A 21,038-nucleotide genomic window follows, 5' to 3' on the forward strand; every position below is an offset into this window, starting at 1 on the left:
TAAGAAAGTGGAGAGAAACAGTATCGTGTGTCAGGATGGCCGAGCGGTCTAAGGCGCTGCGTTCAGGTCGCAGTCCACTTCTGTGGGCGTGGGTTCGAATCCCACTTCTGACATAGCTTTTTTTCTTGGATACCGGAAACTCAATTACTCCACTCTGAATTCATCACCAATACTTGACTTGTAGCGTATTACGGGAACAAGTCTTTGGGTCTGCTTAGAGAAAGCGGAGAGCAACAACTGCCTTAGTCAGGAAGGCCGAGCGGTGTTAGACGCTGCCTTCAGGTCGCAGGCAACATTTGGACCGTGCGTTCCAATCCCACTTCTGACATGACTTTTTTCTTGGACACCGGAAACTGAATTACTACACGCTGAATTCATCACCAGTAAGCTACTTGACTTGTAGCTTATTTCGCGAACAAGCCGTAGGGTCTGCTTAGAGAAAGTGGAGAGAAACGGAATCGTGTGTCAGGATGGCCGAGCGGTCTAATGCGCTGCGTTCAGGTCGCAGTCCACTTTTGTGGGCGTGGGTTCGAATCCCACTTCTGACATAGCTTCTTTTCTTGGATACCGGAAACTGAATTACTACACGATGAATTCATCACCAGTAAGCTACTTGACTTGTAGCTTATTTCGCGAACAAGTCGTAGGGTCTGCTTACAGAAAGTGGAGAGAAACAGAAACGTGTGTCAGGATGGCCGAGCGGTCTAAGGCGCTGCCTTCAGGTCGCAGACCACATCTGTGAGCGTGCGTTCCAATCCCACTTTCTTTCTTGCATACCGGAATCTGAATTACTACACGCTGAATTCATCACCAGTACGCTACTTGACTTGTAGCTTATTTCGCGAACAAGTCGTAGGGTCTGCTGAGAGAAAGTGGAGAGAAACAGGAACGTGTGTCAGGATGGCCGAGCGGTCTAAGGCGCTGCGTTCAGGTCGCAATCCACTTCTGTGGGCATGGGTTCGAATCCCACTTCTGGCATAGCTTCTATACTTGGACACCGGAAACTCAATTACTCCACTCTGAATTCATCACCAATACTTGACTTGTAGCTTATTACGCGAACATGTCGTTGGGTCTGCTTAGAGAAAGCGGAGAGCAACAACTGCCGTAGTCAGGAAGGCCGAGCGGTCTTAGACGCTGCCTTCAGGTCGCAGACCACATCTGTGAGCGTGCGTTCCAATCCCACTTTTTTTCTTGGATACCGGAAACTGAATTACTACACGCTGAATTCATCACCAGTAGGCTACTTGACTTGTAGCTTATTTCGCGAAAAAGTCTTAGGGTCTGCTTAGAGAAAGTGGAGAGAAAAGCAACCGTGTGTCAGGATGGCCGAGCCGTCTAAGGCGCTGCGTTCATGTCGCAGTCCACTTCTATGGGCTTGGGTTCGAATCCCACTTCTGACATACCTTTTTTCTTGGATACCGGAAACTCAATTACTCCACTCTGAATTCATCACCAATACTTGACTTGTAGCGTATTACGCGAACAAGTCGTTGGGTCTGCTTAGAGAAAGCGGAGAGCAACAACTGCCCTAGTCAGGAAGACCGAGCGGTCTTAGACCCTGCCTTCAGGTCGCAGGCAACATTTGGACCGTGCGTTCCAATCCCACTTCTGACATGGCTATTTTTCTTGGACACCGGAAACTGAATTACTACACGCTGAATTCATCACCAGTAGGCTACTTGACTTGTAGCTTATTTCGCGAACAATTCGTAGGGTCTGCTTAGAGAAAGTGGAGAGAAACGGAAACTTGTGTCAGGATGGCCGAGCGGTCTATGGTGCTGCGTTCATGTCGCAGTCCACTTCTGTGTGCGTGGGTTCGTATCCCACTTCTGACATAGCTTTTTTCTTGGATACCGGAAACTCAATTACTCCACTCTGAATTCATCACCAATACTTGACTTGTAGCTTATTACGCGAAAAAGTCGTTGGGTCTGCTTAGAGAAAGCGGAGAGCAACAACTGCCCTAGTTAGGAAGGCCGAGCGGTCTTAGACGCTGCCTTCAGGTTGCAGACCACATCTGTGGGCGTGCGTTCCAATTGAGAACATTTATTTATTACTAAAAACTAACAGGGTGTGGGGTAATAAGCTTACTTTTGACAACATACCATATAAGTTCTGGGAAAAGGAGATTGGCGTTCGGTTTCCCCATTAATTTTGAGGTTAAGATATTTTACTTTCAATGAAATGAAACTATGAATTCGTTTGATAGAACAATATATATTCTTTAAATAATATATCAAAAAATAGTGAGTCTTGTTGCGATAAAACAGATGAGAATATGAAATTATGACATTGCAAATGAAAGAAACTAGGCATGAATTTGAATTCTTCTTGACCGGACATTTAACAATTTATACGAAATATTTCCCTCACTGATTCACTTGACTGTACCTTTAACACTTTGAGTGTAATTACGACGTAATCCATTGCTCTGGTGTTTACTGTAGATGTGTCACGCCTAACTTGGTGATACATCCTTGTGGCTGCTTCTTCTCCATATCATCTGACTTCTTTGTAAGTCAATATGGTATGACCTCTTGGCAGGTCCAGGGTTGCCCTCTCTGACTCCTTGGTAAGCCTTGCGTCCGCGTCTTCCACTAAGTGAAGGACCAACCATTTGGTCTCACTCTCTCAATGACCAATAATTAATGGCTCACTGAGTCTTCTCCGTCTCTCGTTCACACTCGTTGGCTGACCACCTAAGGCCTCTTGATCTAGTAGACTACTTCACTGTACTGCATCCGTATAAGTAATGACTGACGCTACAATATGGACCCACCTTATATAGACGTTGGTTGACACAACTACGTAATCTCCAGAAATAACAATGACATACTCCCACCTACGCGACAGATATTACATCCAGTGGTGAAATAGCCCCGCGGCGACAAGTCCGTGCGCGCATTGCTAAATAAAAACGATGACATAGCCATGGCGCGGCGATGACTTGGCAGAATCGCCAGTGGTCTAGCAATATAACAATGTCACTTCCAATCTCTGATATATACAACAATTCTCACTGTACAGGTATTGAGTGTTATACTACACATACGTATATATGCATACATCTAAGTGCAATCTTGCAAGCAACAGGCAATTGCAAAATTGAATAAAACGGATAATTACAATAATAGTACAATATCACAGATAACATAATAATAATACTGACATAATAATAATAATAATAATAATAATAATAATAATAATAATAATAATAATAATAAAATACAGATAAAATCATACAATAATAAAAATACAGATATCATCTTGTAACGGGATTTGAACCGTTACAATTCGCCTCCCTCATAAATAAATCGAAGAACAAAGAATCGATTGATTTATGAACAAAATTATATATATAACACTGACACATATGAACACTTTAAATGAGTATACCACAATAACTTTCTTTTTTCAACATCCATACATTTTATAAAATATCACAAATATGAGAATTTTTCTCGCACATTGCCATCGTAGATAACTGTTCAGTGTCCCATTCTCATACAATTCACAAGGGCATAGCCCTTAATTTAACACACACAAATAATTTTAAATGATTACACTACATTCTTCTTCTTTTTTTTAACATATCAAAACTTTTTGTGAAATATCACTTATATGAGAACTGTTCTCGCATATTGTTATCGCAGATAACTGTCCAATGTCCTGTTCTCCGTTTTTTTGTCACACAGTACATGACAATGTAGCACTTATTCTTCCAATACACCAATACGGCACTTGGTTCACACGCAAATCGCAGATGTTAGTTTTATTTTGCCAGTTTCTTACAAAAATTTAATCATCTTATTATTACCTCAACAAATCTCACGTGAAGTACTTCTTTACATTGATTATACTATAAATACCGACAATCTTCCCTTCCTGATCTTTTAAGGAATATGCACACTTCCCGATACGGTTCACAATAGTGAAATACCCCTGATACAAAAGAATAACTTCAAGATATTTCCCGCCTCTGCAGATGATGAAATGGAACTCTGAGTAGCACTCTGTCACTCAAACTGAATCAATTTTGCCCTCATTGACTTACATATCTCAATAGATCACATCCTTCTTTGGCAACAAAAATTCAAGGATCAATACCATGGCTACAAGATGGTTCAATTATTCCGTAATCCAGCATAATGTTTATTTGTTCTTAGACTTCACTAGCATTTTTAAGTTGAATGGGGTACTTACCTCCCACAAACGATCAATGGTCATGTACTACAAATTTATGTTCAAATACGTGTTCTTCCTCACTTACCACTAAATACATCTCGATGCTTACCTAACATCGAACACCATTACTCCTCCTGTAATTCACTTAAATTACCTCACGTCACTGCCTCATACCGACTATCCCTCGGATACTGGTCGTTATAGACACCTGACACACTTCAACACATTTCCTCTCACTAGGAACAACTTCACTTACCTCTCATATATTTCAAAGAACACACGTCACCAACACACTTACCTCAGACCATCATAATTAATACGTACTTCTTTGCTAGTTTCCCTCCCAGAACAAACACACACTACCCGAATCAAAGTCTAATCTACTTCCATAATTTGCAACCAAGTCAGCTCCTAAAACAACTGAATACACAAGTTTTGGTACAAACAAGGCATAGTTGAAACTTACAATTATCTTCAATTATGATTGGTACCGCTATCATTTTATTTACTCACTTTGACTCACCCAACGGCTGTTATAAGATCTGATAGTACCTTCACTTACCTTCTTCATATCACAATTTCCATCATCGGAGTTATTCCCTCACTACTTACATCACATTCTCGGTATTATAAGCATTTCCATCACTTATCAGAACACTTCTTACGTCTACCTTACTACTACAATTAATTACTTCATTATCTACGACTACGGCACTACTTAAATATCTCACTTAACATTACTTAGGTCACACTCACACTATACTCTTAAATCTACTTTCACTATATAACTACTTATACTAAATACCTGTTCATCTCCTACCTTCAGACTGTTCACTTTATTTACCCGATTCCCTGTGAATCTGAAATACTCTGACTCGATAACGACACCTGAATAACATTCATATTAAGACTATCATAGTCTCTCTGATAACTCAAATCCGTACGCCTCCCATCTTCCGATTCTCTTTGGTTACTCCTCTGACCCTCTCTGTTATAACTCAAATACATACGCCTCCCATCTTCCGATTCTCTCTGATTACACTTTTGATCTTCTCTCTCATAACTCAAATACATACGCCTCCCATCTTCTGATTCTCTCTGATTACTCTTCTGACCTTCTCTCTCATAACACAAATACATACGCCTCCCATCTTCCGATTCTCCCTGATTACTCTTCTGACCACTATCACCATCAACACAACTATTAATCCTCTGCGGATCATGATTACCCCCTCTCCTCTGATACACGGCTAACATTTTCCCCCTTCTCTCTACAATATTACTTTCCCTAGACATCATGCGCTCTCTCTCTCGCCCCTGTAAACATTCTTCCCAAAGCCTGTCCATGAACTCTTTAATCTCTCCTAAATTAGACATATTATCCCAGTACACTCGAAACCATATTTTAATTCCACCGATAAAAACATTAGACAAAATCTCCAACACATATTCCCATTCATTAATATTATTCCTCGACTTACTTGCAAATCTTTTCTCAACTACTTTTACAAACTCTATAGGATTAAACTGTTTTCCAGAAAACTTGTTTAAATCACAATCCATACTGAACAAACCACTCGCTATTACCACTTCTCTCGCCGTCTCACCTGTACCTTTCTGCCGTATTACTCCCTGGCAGTTCTCAACGTCTTCTTCTTCTTCTTCTTCTTCCGCTGCTCTCTCAGCATTCTCTTCCACTATTCTCACGTCTTCCTGCAATTCTTCCTCTCTCTCTCTCTCACCTGCTGTGATAGCATTTCCTGTTCGTTCCGTAGTTCAGTGACCTCCACAAGTTTGCTTTCAATTTGCTCATTTCTACTAATCTGTTCCCTCGTATCTTCCCCAACTGCATTGTAACTCTTGTCCAATCTTTTCTCGACTACGTCATGAATTTCTTCCCGATTACTAGAACTTTTGTCACTTAATTCTACGACATTCTCTGTACATATTTCTTTGACATGCTCAATTTGAGAATGAACATCGCTCCGACTCGACTCCATTTCACCTTCAATTTCAACACACTCTTCATTTAGCTTATTTTCTAACTTAGATTCTAATTTAGATGTTTGATTATTTATCTCCAATATCTTAGTATCTATATTACTAATGATCGTATTACAATTTTCTTTATTACTGCCAATTAATTCTTCCATCTTACTACTCACAGAGTTAATATGTTTATTACAATTTTCGTTATAACTACTAATTAATTCTTTCATCTGTTTACTCCTATCTTCACAATAAATATCAATCGTATCCTCCATTCGTTTATGACTATTTTCAATACTACTAAAAATTTCTTTCATCTCTTTTTTATTTTCCTCCATTCGTTTCTGACTTTCATTACTGATCTCGGTAAATTTGGCCATCAGCAAATTTAGAAAATCTTGGTTCATTCCCCCCACGATTTCCTTTTGGGTTTCAGTGTGCTTCTCAATTTCTGCACTTTCCTGAATTATCCCAGAACCTTCCATCGTATTCACCTGCTCCCTACTCTGAATTTCACCTTGGATGTCCGCCGAAGCAATGACCTCGTCGTCACATGACTTGTTATTGTCTTCCTTGTCCATCTTTGGTTCACTAGTGATAGTACGCGATCTCAAATTAATTTCCCTCTTCAAATCCCTTGACATATCCCCAAAATACAACTATATATCACAAAATTACACTCCTGACATTTACCGGTAGTAATTTCCGTTGGCTTAAATGCGCATACTCTCCCAAAATGAACCTATGATATGCTGTCATTCAGAACAAATTCTGAATTTATTCGAGCACCACGTTGCGGAGCCACATTGAGAACATTTATTTATTACTAAAAACTAACAGGGTGTGGGGTAATAAGCTTACTCTTGACAACATACCATATAAGTTCTGGGAAAAGGAGATTGGCGTTCGGTTTCCACATTAATTTTGAGGTTAAGATATTTTACTTTCAATGAAATGAAACTATGAATTCGTTTGATAGAACAATATATATTCTTTAAATAATATATCAAAAAATAGTGAGTCTTGTTGCGATAAAACAGATGAGAATATGAAATTATGACATTGCAAATGAAAGAAACTAGGCATGAATTTGAATTCTTCTTGACCGGACATTTAACAATTTATACGAAATATTTCCCTCACTGATTCACTTGACTGTACCTTTAACACTTTGAGTGTAATTACGACGTAATCCATTGCTCTGGTGTTTACTGTAGATGTGTCACGCCTAACTTGGTGATACATCCTTGTGGCTGCTTCTTCTCCATATCATCTGACTTCTTTGTAAGTCAATATGGTATGACCTCTTGGCAGGTCCAGGGTTGCCCTCTCTGACTCCTTGGTAAGCCTTGCGTCCGCGTCTTCCACTAAGTGAAGGACCAACCATTTGGTCTCACTCTCTCAATGACCAATAATTAATGGCTCACTGAGTCTTCTCCATCTCTCGTTCACACTAGTTGGCTGACCACCTAAGGCCTCTTGATCTAGTAGACTACTTCACTGTACTGCATCCGTATAAGTAATGACTGACGCTACAATATGGACCCACCTTATATATTGGTTGACACAACTACGTAATCTCCAGAAATAACAATGACATACTCCCACCTACGCGACAGATATTACATCCAGTGGTGAAATAGCCCCGCGGCGACAAGTCCGTGCGCGCATTGCTAAACAAAAACGATGACATAGCCATGGCGCGGCGATGACTTGGCAGAATCGTCAGTGGTCTAGCAATATAACAATGTCACTTCCAATCTCTGATATATACAACAATTCTCACTGTACAGGTATTGAGTGTTATACTACACATACGTATATATGCATACATCTAAGTGCAATCTTGCAAGCAAGAGGCAATTGCAAAATTGAATAAAACGGATAATTACAATAATAGTACAATATCACAGATAACATAATAATAATACTGACATAATAATAATAACAATAATAATAATAATAATAATAATAATAAAATACAGATAAAATCATACAATAATAAAAATACAGATATCATCTTGTAACGGGATTTGAACCGTTACACAATCCCAATTTTTTTCTTGGATACCGGAAACTGAATTACTGCACGCTGAATTCATCACCAGTAGGCTACTTGACTTGTAGCTTATTTCGCGAACAAGTCGTAGGGTCAGCTTAGAGAAAGTGGAGAGAACAGAAACGTGTGTCAGGATGGCCGAGCGGTCTAAGGCGCTGCGTTCAGGTCGCAGTCCACTTCTGTGGGCGTGGGTTCGAATCCCACCTCTGGCATAACTTTTGTTCTTGGATACCGGGAACTCAATTACTCCAGTCTGAATTCATCACCAATACTTGACTTGTAGCGTATTACGCGAACAAGTCGTTGGGTCTGCTTAGAGAAAGCGGAGAGCAACAACTGCCGTAGTCAGGAAGGCCGAGCGGTCTTAGACGCTGCCTTCAGGTCGAAGACCACATCTGTGAGCGTGCGTTCCAATCTCACTTTTTTTCTTGGATACCGGAAACTGAATAACTACACGGTGAATTCATCACCAGTAGGCTACTTGACTTGTAGCTTATTTCGCGAACAAGTCGTAGGGTCTGCTTAGAGAAAGTGGAGAGAAACAGAAGCGTGTGTCAGGATGGCCGAGCGGTCAAAGGCGCTGCGTTCAGGTCGCAGTCCACTTCTGTGGGCGTGGATTCGTATCCCACTTCTGACATAGTTTTTTTCTTGGATACCGGAAACTCAATTACTCCACTCTGAATTCATCACCAATACTTGACTTGTAGCTTATTACGCGAAAAAGTCGTTGGGTCTGCTTAGAGAAAGCGGAGAGCAACAACTGCCCTAGTTAGGAAGGCCGAGCGGTCTTAGACGCTGCCTTCACGTCGCAGGCAACATTTGTGACCGTGCTTTCCAATCCCACTTCTGACATGGCTTTTTTTCATGGACACCGGAAACTGAATTACTACACGCTGAATACATCACCAGTAGGCTACTTGACTTGTAGCTTATTTCGCGAAAAAGTCGTAGGGTCTGCTTAGAGAAAGTTGAGAGAAACAGAAACGTGTGTCAGGATGGCCGAGCGGTCTAAGGCGCTGCGTTCAGGTCGCAGTCCACTTCTGTGGGCGTGGGTTCGAATCCAACTTCTGACATAGCTGTCTTTCTTGGATACCGGAAACTCAATTACTCCACTCTGAATTCATCACCAATACTTGACTTGTAGCTTATTACGCGAAAAAGTCGTTGGGTCTGCTTGGAGAAAGCGGAGAGCAACAACTGCCGTAGTCAGGAAGGCCGAGCGGTCTTGCTAGGGGCTTTACGTCGCACCGACACTGTTAGGTCTTATGGCGACGATGGGATAGGAAAGGCCTAGAAGTTGAAAGGAAGCGGCCGTGGCGTTAATTAAGGTACAGCCCCAGCATTTGCCTGGTGTGAAAATGGGAAACCACGGAAAACCATTTTCGGGGCTGCCGATAGTGGGATTCGAACCTACTATCTCCCGGATGCAAGCTCACAGCCGCGAGCCTCTACACGCACGGCCAACTCGCCCGGTGAGCGGTCTTAGACGTTGCCTTCAGGTCGCAGGCAACATTTGGACCGTGCGTTGCAATCCCACTTCTGACATGGCTTTTTTTCTTGGACACAGGAAACTGAATTACTACACGCTGAATTCATCACCAGTAGGCTACTTGACTTGTAGCTTATTTCGCGAACAAGTCGTAGGGTCTGCTTAGAGAAAGTGGAGAGAAACAGAAACTTGTGTAAGGATGGCCGAGCGGTCTAAGGCGCTGCGTTCAGGTCGCAGTCCACTTCTGTGGGCGTGGGTTCGAATCCCGCTTCTGACATAGCTTTTTTTCTTGGATACCGGAAACTTAATTACTCCAATCTGAATTCATCACCAATACTTGACTTGTAGCTTATTACGCGAAAAAGTCGTAGGGTCTGCTTAGAGAAAGTGGAGAGAAACCGAAACTTGTGTCAAGATGGCCGAGCGGTCTAAGGCTGCTCAGGTCGCAGTCTACTTCTGTGAGCGTTAGTTCGAATCCGATTTCTGACATAGCTTTTCTTCTTGGATACCGGAAACTCAATTACTCCACTCTGAATTCATCACCAATACTTGACTTGTAGCTTATTACGCGAAAAAGTGGTTCGGTCTGCTTGGAGAAAGCGGAGAGCAACAACTGCCGTAGTAAGGAAGGCCGAGCGGTCTTAGACGATGCCTTCAGGTCGCAGACCACATCTGTGAGCGTGAGTTCCAATTCCACTTTTTTTCTTGGATACCGGAAAATGAATTACTACACGCTGAATTCATCACCAGTAGGCTACATGACTGGTAGCTTATTTCGCGAACAAGTCGTAGGGTCTGCTTAGAGAAAGTGGAGAGAAACTAAAACGTGTGTCAGGATGGCCGAGCGGTCTAAGGCTCTGCGTTTAGGTCGCTGTCCACTTCTGTGGGCGTGGGTTCGAATCACACTTCTGACATAGCTTTTTTTCTTGGATACCAGAAACTCAATTACTCCACTCTGAATTCATCACCAATACTTGACTTGTAGCTTATTACGCGAAAAAGTCGTTGGGTCTGCTTAGAGAAAGCGGAGAGCAACAACTGCCCTGGTCAGGAAAGCCGAGCGGTCTAAGGCGCTGCCTTCAGGTCGCAGACCACATCTGTGAGCGTGCGTTCCAATCCAACTTTTTTTCTTGGATACCGGAAACTGAATTACTACACGATGAATTCATCACCAGTAAGCTACTTGACTTGTAGCTTATTTCGCGAACAAGTCGTAGGGTCTGCTTACAGAAAGTGGAGAGAAACAGAAACGTGTGTCAGGATGGCCGAGCGGTCTAAGGCGCTGCCTTCAGGTCGCAGACCACATCTGTGAGCGTGCGTTCCAATCCCACTTTCTTTCTTGCATACCGGAATCTGAATTACTACACGCTGAATTCATCACCAGTACGCTACTTGACTTGTAGCTTATTTCGCGAACAAGTCGTAGGGTCTGCTGAGAGAAAGTGGAGAGAAACAGGAACGTGTGTCAGGATGGCCGAGCGGTCTAAGGCGCTGCGTTCAGGTCGCAATCCACTTCTGTGGGCATGGGTTCGAATCCCACTTCTGGCATAGCTTCTATACTTGGACACCGGAAACTCAATTACTCCACTCTGAATTCATCACCAATACTTGACCTGTAGCTTATTTCGCGAACAAGTCGTAGGGTCTGCTTAGAGAAAGTGGAGAGAAACAGAAACGTGTGTCAGGATGGCCGAGCGGTCTAAGGCGCTGCGTTCAGGTCGCAGTCCACTTCTGTGGGCGTGGGTTCGAATCCCACTTCTGACATGGCTGTTTTTCTTGGATACCGGAAACTCAATTACTCCACTCTGAATTCATCACCAATACATGACTTGTAGCTTATTACGCGAAAAAGTCTTTGGGTCTGCTTAGAGAAAGTGGAGAGAAGCAGAAACTTGTGTCAGGATGGCCGACCGGTCTGAGGCGCTGCGTTCAGGTCGCAGTCCACTTCTGTGGGCGTGGTTTCGAATCCCACTTCTGACATAGCTTTCTTTCTTGGATACCGGAAACTCAATAACTCCACTCTGAATTCATCACACATACTTGACTTGGAGCGTGTTACGCGAACAAGTCGTTGGGTCTGCTTAGAGAAAGCGGAGAGCAATAAATGCCCTAGTCAGGAAGGCCGAGCGGTCTTAGACGCTGCCTTCAGGTCGCAGGCAACATCTGGACCGTGCGTTCCAATCCCACTTCTGACATGGCTTTTTTTTCTTGGACACAGGAAACTGAATTACTACACGCTGAATTCATCACCAGTAGGCTACTTGACTTGTAGCTTATTTCGCGAACAAGTCGTAGGGTCTGCTTAGAGAAAGTGGAGAGAAGTAGAAACGTGTGTCAGGATGGCCGAGCGGTCTAAGGCGCTGCGTTTAGGTCGCAGTCCACTTCAGTGGGCGTGGGTTCGAATCCCACTTCTGACATAGCTTTTTTCTTGGATACCGGAAACTTAATTACTCCAATCTGAATTCATCACCAATACTTGACTTGTAGCTTATTACGCGAAAAAGTCGTAGGGTCTGCTTAGAGAAAGTGGAGAGAAACCGAAACTTGTGTCAGGATGGCCGAGCGGTCTAAGGCGCTGCGTTCAGGTCGCAGTCTACTTCTGTGAGCGATAGTTCGAATCCGATTTCTGACGTAGCTTTTCTTCTTGGATACCGGAAACTCAATTACTCCACTCTGAATTCATGACCAATACTTGACTTGTAGGTTATTACGCGAAAAAGTGGTTCGGTCTGCTTATAGAAAGCGGAGAGCAACAACTGCCGTAGTAAGGAAGGCCGAGCGGTCTTAGACGCTGCCTTCAGGTCGCAGACCACATCTGTGAGCGTGAGTTCCAATTCCACTTTTTTTCTTGGATACCGGAAACTGAATTACTACACGCTGAATTCATCACCAGTAGGCTACTTGACTGGTAGCTTATTTCGCGAGCAAGTCGTAGGGTCTGCTTAGAGAAAGTGGAGAGAAACTAAAACGTGTGTCAGGATGGCCGAGTGGTCTAAGGCTCTGCGTTCAGGTCGCTGTCCACTTTTGTAGGCGTGGGTTCGCATCCCACTTCTGACATACCTTTTTTTCTTGGATACCGGAAACTCAATTACTCCACTCTGAATTCATCACCAATACTTGACTTGTAGCGTATTACGCGGACAAGTCGTTGGGTCTGCTTAGAGAAAGCGGAGAGCAACAACTGCCCTAGTCATGAAGGCCGAGCGGTCTTCGACGCAGCCTTCAGGTCGCAGGCAACATTTGGACGGTGCGTTCCAATCCCACTTCTGACATGGCTTTTTTTCTTGGACACCGGAAACTCAATTACTACACGCTGAATTCATCACCAGTATGCTACTTGACTTGTAGCTTATTACGCGAACAAGTCGTAGGGTCCGCTTAGAGAAAGTGGAGAGAAACAGAAACGTGTGTTAGGATGGCCGAGCGGCCTAAGGCGCTGCGTTTAGGTCGCAGTCCACTTCAGTGGGCGTGGGTTCGAATCCCACTTCTGACATGGCTTTTTTTCTTGGACACCGGAAACTCAATTACTACACGCTGAATTCATCACCAGTAGGCTACTTGACTGGTAGCTTACTTCGCGAACAAGTCGTAGGGTCTGCTTAGAGAAAGTGGAGAGGAAGTAAAACGTGTGTCAGGATGGCCGAGCGGTCTAAGGCTCTGCGTTCAGGTCGCTGTCCACTTTTGTGGGCGTGGGTTCGAATCCCACTTCTGACATGGCTTTTTTTCTTGGACACCGGAAGCTGAATTACTACACGCTGAATTCATCACCAGTAGGCTACTTGACTTGTAGCTTATTACGCGAAGAAGTCGTAGGGTCTGCTGAGAGAAAGTGGAGAGAAACAGAAACGTGTGTTAGGATGGCCGAGCGGTCTAAGGCGCTGCGTTCAGGTCGCAGTCCACTTCTGTGGGCGTGGGTTCGAATCCCACTTCTGGCATAGCTTCTATACTTGGACACCGGAAACTCAATTACTCCACTCTGAATTCATCACCAATACTTGACTTGTAGCTTATTACGCGAAAAAGTCGTTGGGTCTGCTTAGAGAAAGCGGAGAGCAACAACCGCCCTAGGCAGGAAGGCCGAGCGGTCTTAGACGCTGCCTTCAGGTCGCACCACATCAGTGAGCGTGCGTTCCAATCCCACTTTTTTTCTTGGATATCGCAAACTGAATTACTACACGCTGAATTCATCACCAGTAGGCTATTTGACTTGTAGCTTATTTCGCGAACAAGTCGTAGCGTCTGCTAAGAGAAATTGGAGAGAAACAGATACGTGTGTCAGGATGGCCGAGCGGTCTAAGGCGCTGCGTTCAGGTCGCAGTCCACTTCTGTGGGCGTGGGTTCGAATCCCACTTCTGACATTGCTGTTTTTCCTGGATACCGGAAACTCAATTACTCCACTCTGAATTCATCACCAATACTTGACTTGTAGTTTATTACGCGAAAAAGTCGTTGGGTCTGCTTGGAGAAAGCGGAGAGCAACAACTGCCGTAGTCAGGAAGGCCGAGCGGTCTTGCTAGGGGCTTTACGTCGCACCGACACTGTTAGGTCTTATGGCGACGATGGGATAGGAAAGGCCTAGGAGTTGAAAGGAAGCGGCCGTGGCCTTAATTAAGGTACAGCCCCAGCATTTTCAGGGCTGCCGATAGTGGGATTCGAACCTACTATCTCCCGGATGCAAGATCACAGCCGCGCGCCTCTACACGCACGGCCAACTCGCCCGGTGAGCGGTCTTAGACGTTGCCTTCAGGTCGCAGACCACATCTGTGAGCGTGCGTTCCAATGCCACTTTTTTTCTTGGATACCGGAAACTGAATTACTACACGCTGAATTCATCATCAGTAGGCTTATTGTAGCTTATTTCGCGAACAAGTCGTAGGGTCTGCTTACAGAAAGTGGAGAGAAACAGAAACGTGTGTCAGGATGGCCGCGCGGTCTAAGGCGCTGCCTTCAGGTCGCAGACCACATCTGTGAGCGTGCGTTCCAATCCCACTTTCTTTCTTGCATACCGGAATCTGAATTACTACACGCTGAATTCATCACCAGTAGGCTACTTGACTTGTAGCTTATTTCGCGAACAAGTCGTAGGGTCTGCTTAGAGAAAGTGGAGAGAATCAGGAGCCTGTGGCAGGATGGCCGAGCGGTCTAAGGCGCTGCGTTCAGGTCGCAGTCCACTTCTGTGGGCGTGGGTTCGAATCCCACTTCTGACATAGCTCTTTTTCTTGGATACCGGAAACTCAATTACTCCACTCTGAATTTATCACCAATACCTGACTAGTAGCGTATTACGCGATTTAGTCGTTGGGTCTGCTTAGAGAAAGCGGAGAGCAACAACTGCCCTAGTCAGGAAGGCCGAGCGGTCTTAGACGCTGCCTTCACGTCGCAGGAAACATTTGTGACCGTGCTTTCCAATCCCACTTCTGACATGGCTTTTTTTCATGGACACCGGAAACTGAATAACTACACGCTGAATTCATCACCAGTAGGCTACTTGATTTGTAGCTTATTTCGCGAACAAGTCGTAGGGTCTGCTTAGAGAAAGTGGAGAGAAACAGAATCTTGTGTCAGGATGGCCGAGCGGTCTAAGGCCCTGCGTTCAGGTCGCAGTCCACTTCTGTGGGCATGGGTTCAAATCCCACTTCTGAAATAGATTTTTTTTCTTGGATACCGGAAACTCAATTACTTCACTCTGAATTCATCACCAATACTTGACTTGTAGCTTATTACGGAAAATAGTCGTTGGGTCTGCTTAGAGAAAGCGGAGAGCAACAACTGCCCTAGTCAGGAAGGCCGAGCGGTCTTAGACGCTGCCTTCACGTCGCAGACAACATCTGTGAGCGTGCGCTCCATCCCACTTTTTTTCTTGGATACCGGAAACTGAATTACTACACGCTGAATTCATCACCAGTAGGCTATTTGACTTGTAGCATATTTCGCGAACAAGTCGTAGTTTCTGCTTAGAGAAAGTGGAGAGAAACAGAAACGTGTGTCAGGATGGCCGAGCGGTCTAAGGCGCTGCGTTCAGGTCGCAGTCCACTTCTGTGGGCGTGGGTTCGAATCCCACTTCTGACATAGCTCTTTTTCTTGGATACCGGAAACTCAATTACTCCACTCTGAATTCATCACCAATACTTGACTAGTAGCGTATTACGCGAAAAAGTCGTTGGGTCTGCTTAGAGAAAGCGGAGAGCAACAACTGCCCTAGTCAGGAAGACCGGGCGGTCTTAGACGCTGCCTTCAGGTCGCAGACAACATCTGTGAGCGTGCGTTCCAATCCCACTTTTTTTCTTGGATACCGGAAACTGAATTACTACACGCTGAATTCATCACCAGTAGGCTATTTGACTTGTAGCTAATTTCGCGAACAAGTCGTAGGGTCTGCTTAGAGAAAGTGGAGAGAAACAGAACCGTGTGTCAGGATGGCCGAGCGGTCTAAGGCGCTGAGTTCAGGTCGCAGTCCACTTCTGTGGGCGTGGGTTCGAATCCCACTTCTGGCATGGCTTTTTTTCTTGGACACCGGAAACTGAATTACTACACGCTGAATTCATCACCAGTAGGTTACTTGACTTGTAGCTTATTTCGCGAAAAAAGTCGTAGGGTCTGCTTAGAGAAAGTGGAGAGAAACAGAATCGTGTGTCAGGATGGCCGAGAGGTCTAAGGCGCTGCGTTCAGGTCGCAGTCCACTTCTGTGGGCGTGGGTTCGAATCCCACTTCTGACATAGCTTTTTTTCTTGGATACCGGAAACTCAATTACTCCACTCTGAATTCATCACCAATAAAGAACTTGTAGCTTATTACGCGAAAAAGTCGTTGGGTCTGCTTGGAGAAAGCGGAGAGCAACAACTGCCGTAGTCAGGAAGGCCGAGCGGTCTTAGACGCTGCCTTCAGGTCGCAGACCACATCTGTGAGCGTGCGTTCCAATCCCACTTTTTTTTCTTGGATACCGGAAACTGAATTACTACACGCTGAATTCATCACCAATAGGCTACTTGAGTTGCAGCTTATTTCGCGTTAAAGTCGTAGGGTCTGCTTAGAGAAAGTGGAGAGCAACAGAAACGTGTATCAGGATGGCCGAGCCGTCTAAGGCGCTGCGTTCAGGTCGCAGTCCACTTCTATGGGCGTGGGTTCGAATCCCACTTCTGACATACCTTTTTTTCTTGGATACCGGAAACTCAATTACTCCACCCTGAATTCATCACCAATACTTGACTTGTAGCTTATTACGCGAACAAGTCTTTGGGTCTGCTTAGAGAAAGCGGAGAGCAACTCCTGCCGTAGTCAGGAAGGCCGAGCGGTCTTAGACCCTGCCTTGAGGTCGCAGGCAACATTTGGACCGTGCGTTCCAATCCCACTTCTGACATGGCTATTTTCCTTGGACACCGGAAACTGAATTACTACACGCTGAATTTATCACCAGTAGGCTACTTGACTTGTAGCTTATTTCGCGAACAAGTCGTAGGGTCTGCTTAGAGAAATTGGAGAGAAACAGAAGCTTGTGTCAGGATGGCCGAGCGTTCTAAGGCGCTGCGTTCAGGTCGCAGTCCACTTCTGTGGGCGTGGGTTCGAATACCACTTCTGACATAGCTGTTTTTCTTGGATACCGATAACTCAATTACTCCACTCTGAATTCACCACCAATACTTGATTTGTAGCTTATTACGCGAAAAATTCGTTGGGTCTGCTTAGAGAAAGCGGAGAGCAACAACTGCCCTAGTCTGGAAGGCCGAGCGGTCTTAGACGCTGCAGACCACATCAGTGAGCGTGCGTTCCATTACCCAACTTTTTTTCTTGGATACCGGAAACTGAATTACTACACGATGAATTCATCACCAGTAGGCTACTTGACTTGTAGCTTATTTCGCGAACACGTCGTAGGGTCTGCTTAGAGAAAGTGGAGAGAAGCGGAAACGTTTGTCAGGATGGCCGAGCCGTCTAAGGCGCTGCCTTCAGGTCGCAGTCCACTTCTATGGGCGTGGGTGCGAATCCCACTTCTGACATACCTTTTTTTCTTGGATACCGGAAATTCAATTACTCCACTCTGAATTCATCACCAATACTTGACTTGTAGCGTATTACGCGAACAAGTCGTTGGGTCTGCTTAGAGAAAACGGAGAGCAACAACTTCCCTTCTCAGGAAGGCCGAACGGTCTTAGAATCTGCCTTCAGGTCGCAGCCATCATTTGCGACCGTGCGTTCCAATCCCACTTCTGACATGGCTTTTTTTCTTGGACACTGGAAACTGAATTACTACACGCTGAATTCATCACCAGTAGGCTACTTGACTTGTAGCTTATTTCGCGAACAAGTCGTAGGGTCTGCTTAGAGAAAGTGCAGAGAAACAGAAACGTGTGTCAGGATGGCCGAGCGGTCTAAGGCGCTGCGTTAAGGTCGCAGTCCACTTCTGTGGGTGTGGGTTCGAATCCCACTTATGACATAGTTTTTTTCTTGGATACCGGAAACTCAATTACTCCACTCTGAATTCATCACCAATACTTGACTTGTAGCTCATTACGCGAAAAATCGTTGGGTCGGCTTAGAGAAAGCGGAGAGCAACAACTGCCCTAGTCAGGAAGGCCGGGCGGTCTTAGACGCTGCCTTCAGGTCGCAGACCACATCTGTGAGCGTGCGTTCCAATCCCACTTTTTTTCTTGCATACCGGAATCTGAATTACTACACGCTGAATTCATCAACAGTAGGCTACATGACTTGTAGCTTATTTCGCGAACAAGTCGTAGGGTCTGCTTAGGGTAAGTGGAGAGAAACAGAAACGTGTGTCAGGATGGCCGAGCGGTGTAAGTGGCAGCGTTCAGGTCGCAGTGCACTTCTGTGGGCGTGGGTTCGAATCCCACTTCTGACATAGCATTTTTTCTTGGATACCGGAAACTCAATTACTCCACTCTGAATTCATCTCCAATACTTGACTAGTAGCGTATTACGCGAAAAAGTCGTTGGGTCTGGTTAGAGGAAGCGGAGAGCAACAACTGCCCTAGGCTGGAAGGCCGAGCGGTCTTAGACGCTGCCTTCAGGTCGCAGACCACATCTGTGAGCGTGCGTTCCAATCCCACTTTTTTCTTGGATACCGGAAACTGAATTACTACACGCTGAATTCATCACCAGTAGGCTACTTGACCTGTAGCTTATTTCGCGAACAGGTCATAGGGTCTGCTTAGAGAAAGTGGAGAGAAACAGAAACGTGTGTCAGGATGGCCGAGCGGTCTAAGGCGCTGCGTTCAGGTCGCAGTCCACTTCTGTGGGCGTGGGTTCGAATCCCACTTCTGACATTGCTGTTTTTCTTGGATACCGGAAACTCAATTACTCCACTCTGAATTCATCACCAATACTTGACTTGTAGTTTATTACGCGAAAAAGTCGTTGGGTCTGCTTGGAGAAAGCGGAGAGCAACAACTGCCGTAGTCAGGAAGGCCGAGCGTTCTTGCTAGGGGCTTTACGTCGCACCGACACTGTTAGGTCTTATGGCGACGATGGGATAGGAAAGGCCTAGGTGTTGAACGGAAGCGGCCGTGGCCTTAATTAAGGTACCATTTGCCAGGTGTGAAAATGGGAAACCACGGAAAATCATTTTCAGGACTGCCGATAGTGGGATTCGAACCTACTATCTCCCGGATGCAAGATCACAGCCGCGCGCCTCTACACGCACGGCCAACTCGCCCGGTGAGCGGTCTTAGACGTTGCCTTCAGGTCGCAGACCACATCTGTGAGCGTGCGTTCCAATGCCACTTTTTTCTTGGATACCGGAAACTGAATTACTACACGCTGAATTCATCACCAGTAGGCTTATTGTAGCTTATTTCGCGAACAAGTCGTAGGGTCTGCTTAGAGAAAGTGGAGAGAAATAGAAACGTGTGTCGGGATGGCCGAGCGGCCTAAGGCTCTGCGTTCAGGTCGCAGTCCACTTTTATGGGCGTGGGTTCGAATCCCACTTCCGACAAACCTTCTTTTCTTGGATACCGGAAACTCAATTACTCCATTCTGAATTCATCACCAATACTTGACTTGTAGCTTATTACGCGAAAAAGTCGTTGGGTCTGCTTAAAGAAAGCGGAGAGCAACAACTGCCGTAGTCAGGAAGGCCGAGCGGTCTTAGACGCTGCCTTCAGGTCGCAGACAACATCTGTGAGCGTGCGTTCCAATCCCACTTTTTTTCTTGGATACCGGAAACTGAATTACTACACGCTGAATTCATCAACAGTAGGCTACATGACTTGTAGCTTATTTCGCGAACAAGTCGTAGGGTCTGCTTAGGGTAAGTGGAGAGAAACAGAAACGTGTGTCAGGATGGCCGAGCGGTGTAAGTGGCAGCGTTCAGGTCGCAGTGCACTTCTGTGGGCGTGGGTTCGAATCCCACTTCTGACATGGCTCTTTTTCTCGGATACCGGAAACTCAATTACTCCACTCTGAATTCATCACCAATACTTGACTTGAAGCGTATTACGCGAACAAGTCGTTGGGTCTGCTTAGAGAAAGCGGAGTGCAACAACTGACCTAGTCAGGAAGGCCGAGTGGTCTTAGACGCCGCCTTCAGGTTGCAGACCACATCTGTGACCGTGCGTTCCAATCCCACTTCTGACATGGATTTTTTTCTTGGACACCGGTAACTGAATTACTACACGCTGAATTCATCACCAATAGGCTACTTGACTTGTAGCTTATTTCGCGAACAAGTCGTAGAGTCTGCTTAGAGAAAGTGGAGAGAAGCAGATACTTTTGTCAGGATGGCCGAGCGGTCTAAGGCGCTGCGTTCAGGTCGCAGTCCACTTCTGTGGGCGTGGGTTCAAATCCCACTTCTGACATAGCTTTTTTTCTTGGATACCGGAAACTCAATTACTCCACTCTGAATTCATCACCAATTAAGAACTTGTAGCTTATTACGCGAAAAAGTCGTTGGGTCTGCTTGGAGAAAGCGGAGAGCAACAACTGCCGTAGTCAGGAAGGCCGTGCGGTCTTAGACGCTGCCTTCAGGTCGCAGACCACATCTGTGAGCGTGCGTTCCAATCCCACTTTTTTTCTTGGATACCGGAAACTGAACTACTACACGCTGAATTCATCACCAGTAGGCTACTTGACTTGTAGCTTATTTCGCGAAAAAGTCGTAGGGTATGCTTAGAGAAAGTGGAGAGACACAGAAACTTGTGTCAGGATGGCCGAGCCGTCTAAGGCGCTGCGATTAGGTCGCAGTCCACTTCTATGGGCGTGGGTTCGAATCCCAATTCTGATATAGATTTTTTCTTGGATACCGGAAACTCAATTATTCCACCAATACTTGACTTGAAGCGTATTACGCGAACAAGTCGTTGG

The 21,038-nt window shown here is 45.1% G+C and overlaps 1 protein-coding gene and 25 non-coding genes across 27 annotated transcripts in view; all 26 read left to right on the forward strand.

The window, feature by feature from the left end:
* LOC136863372 (uncharacterized) overlaps positions 1 to 21,038 on the forward strand; it is a 444,827-nt gene that overhangs the window by 89,555 nt on the left and 334,234 nt on the right. The window lies entirely within an intron of this gene.
* TRNAL-CAG (transfer RNA leucine (anticodon CAG)) lies at positions 30 to 113 on the forward strand. The gene has a single exon. It is a non-coding gene; the product is annotated as a tRNA-Leu (tRNA).
* Positions 465 to 548, forward strand: TRNAL-CAG (transfer RNA leucine (anticodon CAG)). Its single transcript has one exon. It is a non-coding gene; the product is annotated as a tRNA-Leu (tRNA).
* TRNAL-CAG (transfer RNA leucine (anticodon CAG)) lies at positions 895 to 978 on the forward strand. Its single transcript has one exon. It is a non-coding gene; the product is annotated as a tRNA-Leu (tRNA).
* On the forward strand, positions 8,365 to 8,448 carry TRNAL-CAG (transfer RNA leucine (anticodon CAG)). The gene has a single exon. It is a non-coding gene; the product is annotated as a tRNA-Leu (tRNA).
* On the forward strand, positions 8,790 to 8,873 carry TRNAL-CAG (transfer RNA leucine (anticodon CAG)). Its single transcript has one exon. It is a non-coding gene; the product is annotated as a tRNA-Leu (tRNA).
* Positions 9,226 to 9,309, forward strand: TRNAL-CAG (transfer RNA leucine (anticodon CAG)). The gene has a single exon. It is a non-coding gene; the product is annotated as a tRNA-Leu (tRNA).
* Positions 9,919 to 10,002, forward strand: TRNAL-CAG (transfer RNA leucine (anticodon CAG)). The gene has a single exon. It is a non-coding gene; the product is annotated as a tRNA-Leu (tRNA).
* TRNAL-UAG (transfer RNA leucine (anticodon UAG)) lies at positions 10,556 to 10,639 on the forward strand. Its single transcript has one exon. It is a non-coding gene; the product is annotated as a tRNA-Leu (tRNA).
* On the forward strand, positions 11,190 to 11,273 carry TRNAL-CAG (transfer RNA leucine (anticodon CAG)). The gene has a single exon. It is a non-coding gene; the product is annotated as a tRNA-Leu (tRNA).
* TRNAL-CAG (transfer RNA leucine (anticodon CAG)) lies at positions 11,406 to 11,489 on the forward strand. Its single transcript has one exon. It is a non-coding gene; the product is annotated as a tRNA-Leu (tRNA).
* TRNAL-UAG (transfer RNA leucine (anticodon CAG)) lies at positions 12,059 to 12,142 on the forward strand. The gene has a single exon. It is a non-coding gene; the product is annotated as a tRNA-Leu (tRNA).
* On the forward strand, positions 12,699 to 12,782 carry TRNAL-CAG (transfer RNA leucine (anticodon CAG)). Its single transcript has one exon. It is a non-coding gene; the product is annotated as a tRNA-Leu (tRNA).
* TRNAL-UAG (transfer RNA leucine (anticodon UAG)) lies at positions 13,135 to 13,218 on the forward strand. The gene has a single exon. It is a non-coding gene; the product is annotated as a tRNA-Leu (tRNA).
* On the forward strand, positions 13,356 to 13,439 carry TRNAL-CAG (transfer RNA leucine (anticodon CAG)). Its single transcript has one exon. It is a non-coding gene; the product is annotated as a tRNA-Leu (tRNA).
* Positions 13,577 to 13,660, forward strand: TRNAL-CAG (transfer RNA leucine (anticodon CAG)). Its single transcript has one exon. It is a non-coding gene; the product is annotated as a tRNA-Leu (tRNA).
* Positions 14,000 to 14,083, forward strand: TRNAL-CAG (transfer RNA leucine (anticodon CAG)). Its single transcript has one exon. It is a non-coding gene; the product is annotated as a tRNA-Leu (tRNA).
* Positions 14,849 to 14,932, forward strand: TRNAL-CAG (transfer RNA leucine (anticodon CAG)). The gene has a single exon. It is a non-coding gene; the product is annotated as a tRNA-Leu (tRNA).
* On the forward strand, positions 15,711 to 15,794 carry TRNAL-CAG (transfer RNA leucine (anticodon CAG)). The gene has a single exon. It is a non-coding gene; the product is annotated as a tRNA-Leu (tRNA).
* On the forward strand, positions 16,136 to 16,219 carry TRNAL-CAG (transfer RNA leucine (anticodon CAG)). Its single transcript has one exon. It is a non-coding gene; the product is annotated as a tRNA-Leu (tRNA).
* TRNAL-CAG (transfer RNA leucine (anticodon CAG)) lies at positions 16,358 to 16,441 on the forward strand. Its single transcript has one exon. It is a non-coding gene; the product is annotated as a tRNA-Leu (tRNA).
* Positions 17,220 to 17,303, forward strand: TRNAL-CAG (transfer RNA leucine (anticodon CAG)). Its single transcript has one exon. It is a non-coding gene; the product is annotated as a tRNA-Leu (tRNA).
* On the forward strand, positions 18,073 to 18,156 carry TRNAL-AAG (transfer RNA leucine (anticodon AAG)). The gene has a single exon. It is a non-coding gene; the product is annotated as a tRNA-Leu (tRNA).
* TRNAL-CAG (transfer RNA leucine (anticodon CAG)) lies at positions 18,920 to 19,003 on the forward strand. The gene has a single exon. It is a non-coding gene; the product is annotated as a tRNA-Leu (tRNA).
* On the forward strand, positions 19,588 to 19,671 carry TRNAL-CAG (transfer RNA leucine (anticodon CAG)). Its single transcript has one exon. It is a non-coding gene; the product is annotated as a tRNA-Leu (tRNA).
* TRNAL-CAG (transfer RNA leucine (anticodon CAG)) lies at positions 20,450 to 20,533 on the forward strand. The gene has a single exon. It is a non-coding gene; the product is annotated as a tRNA-Leu (tRNA).

The sequence above is a fragment of the Anabrus simplex genome, chromosome 1, assembly GCF_040414725.1.
Source record: "Anabrus simplex isolate iqAnaSimp1 chromosome 1, ASM4041472v1, whole genome shotgun sequence".
Lineage (NCBI taxonomy): Eukaryota > Metazoa > Arthropoda > Insecta > Orthoptera > Tettigoniidae > Anabrus > Anabrus simplex.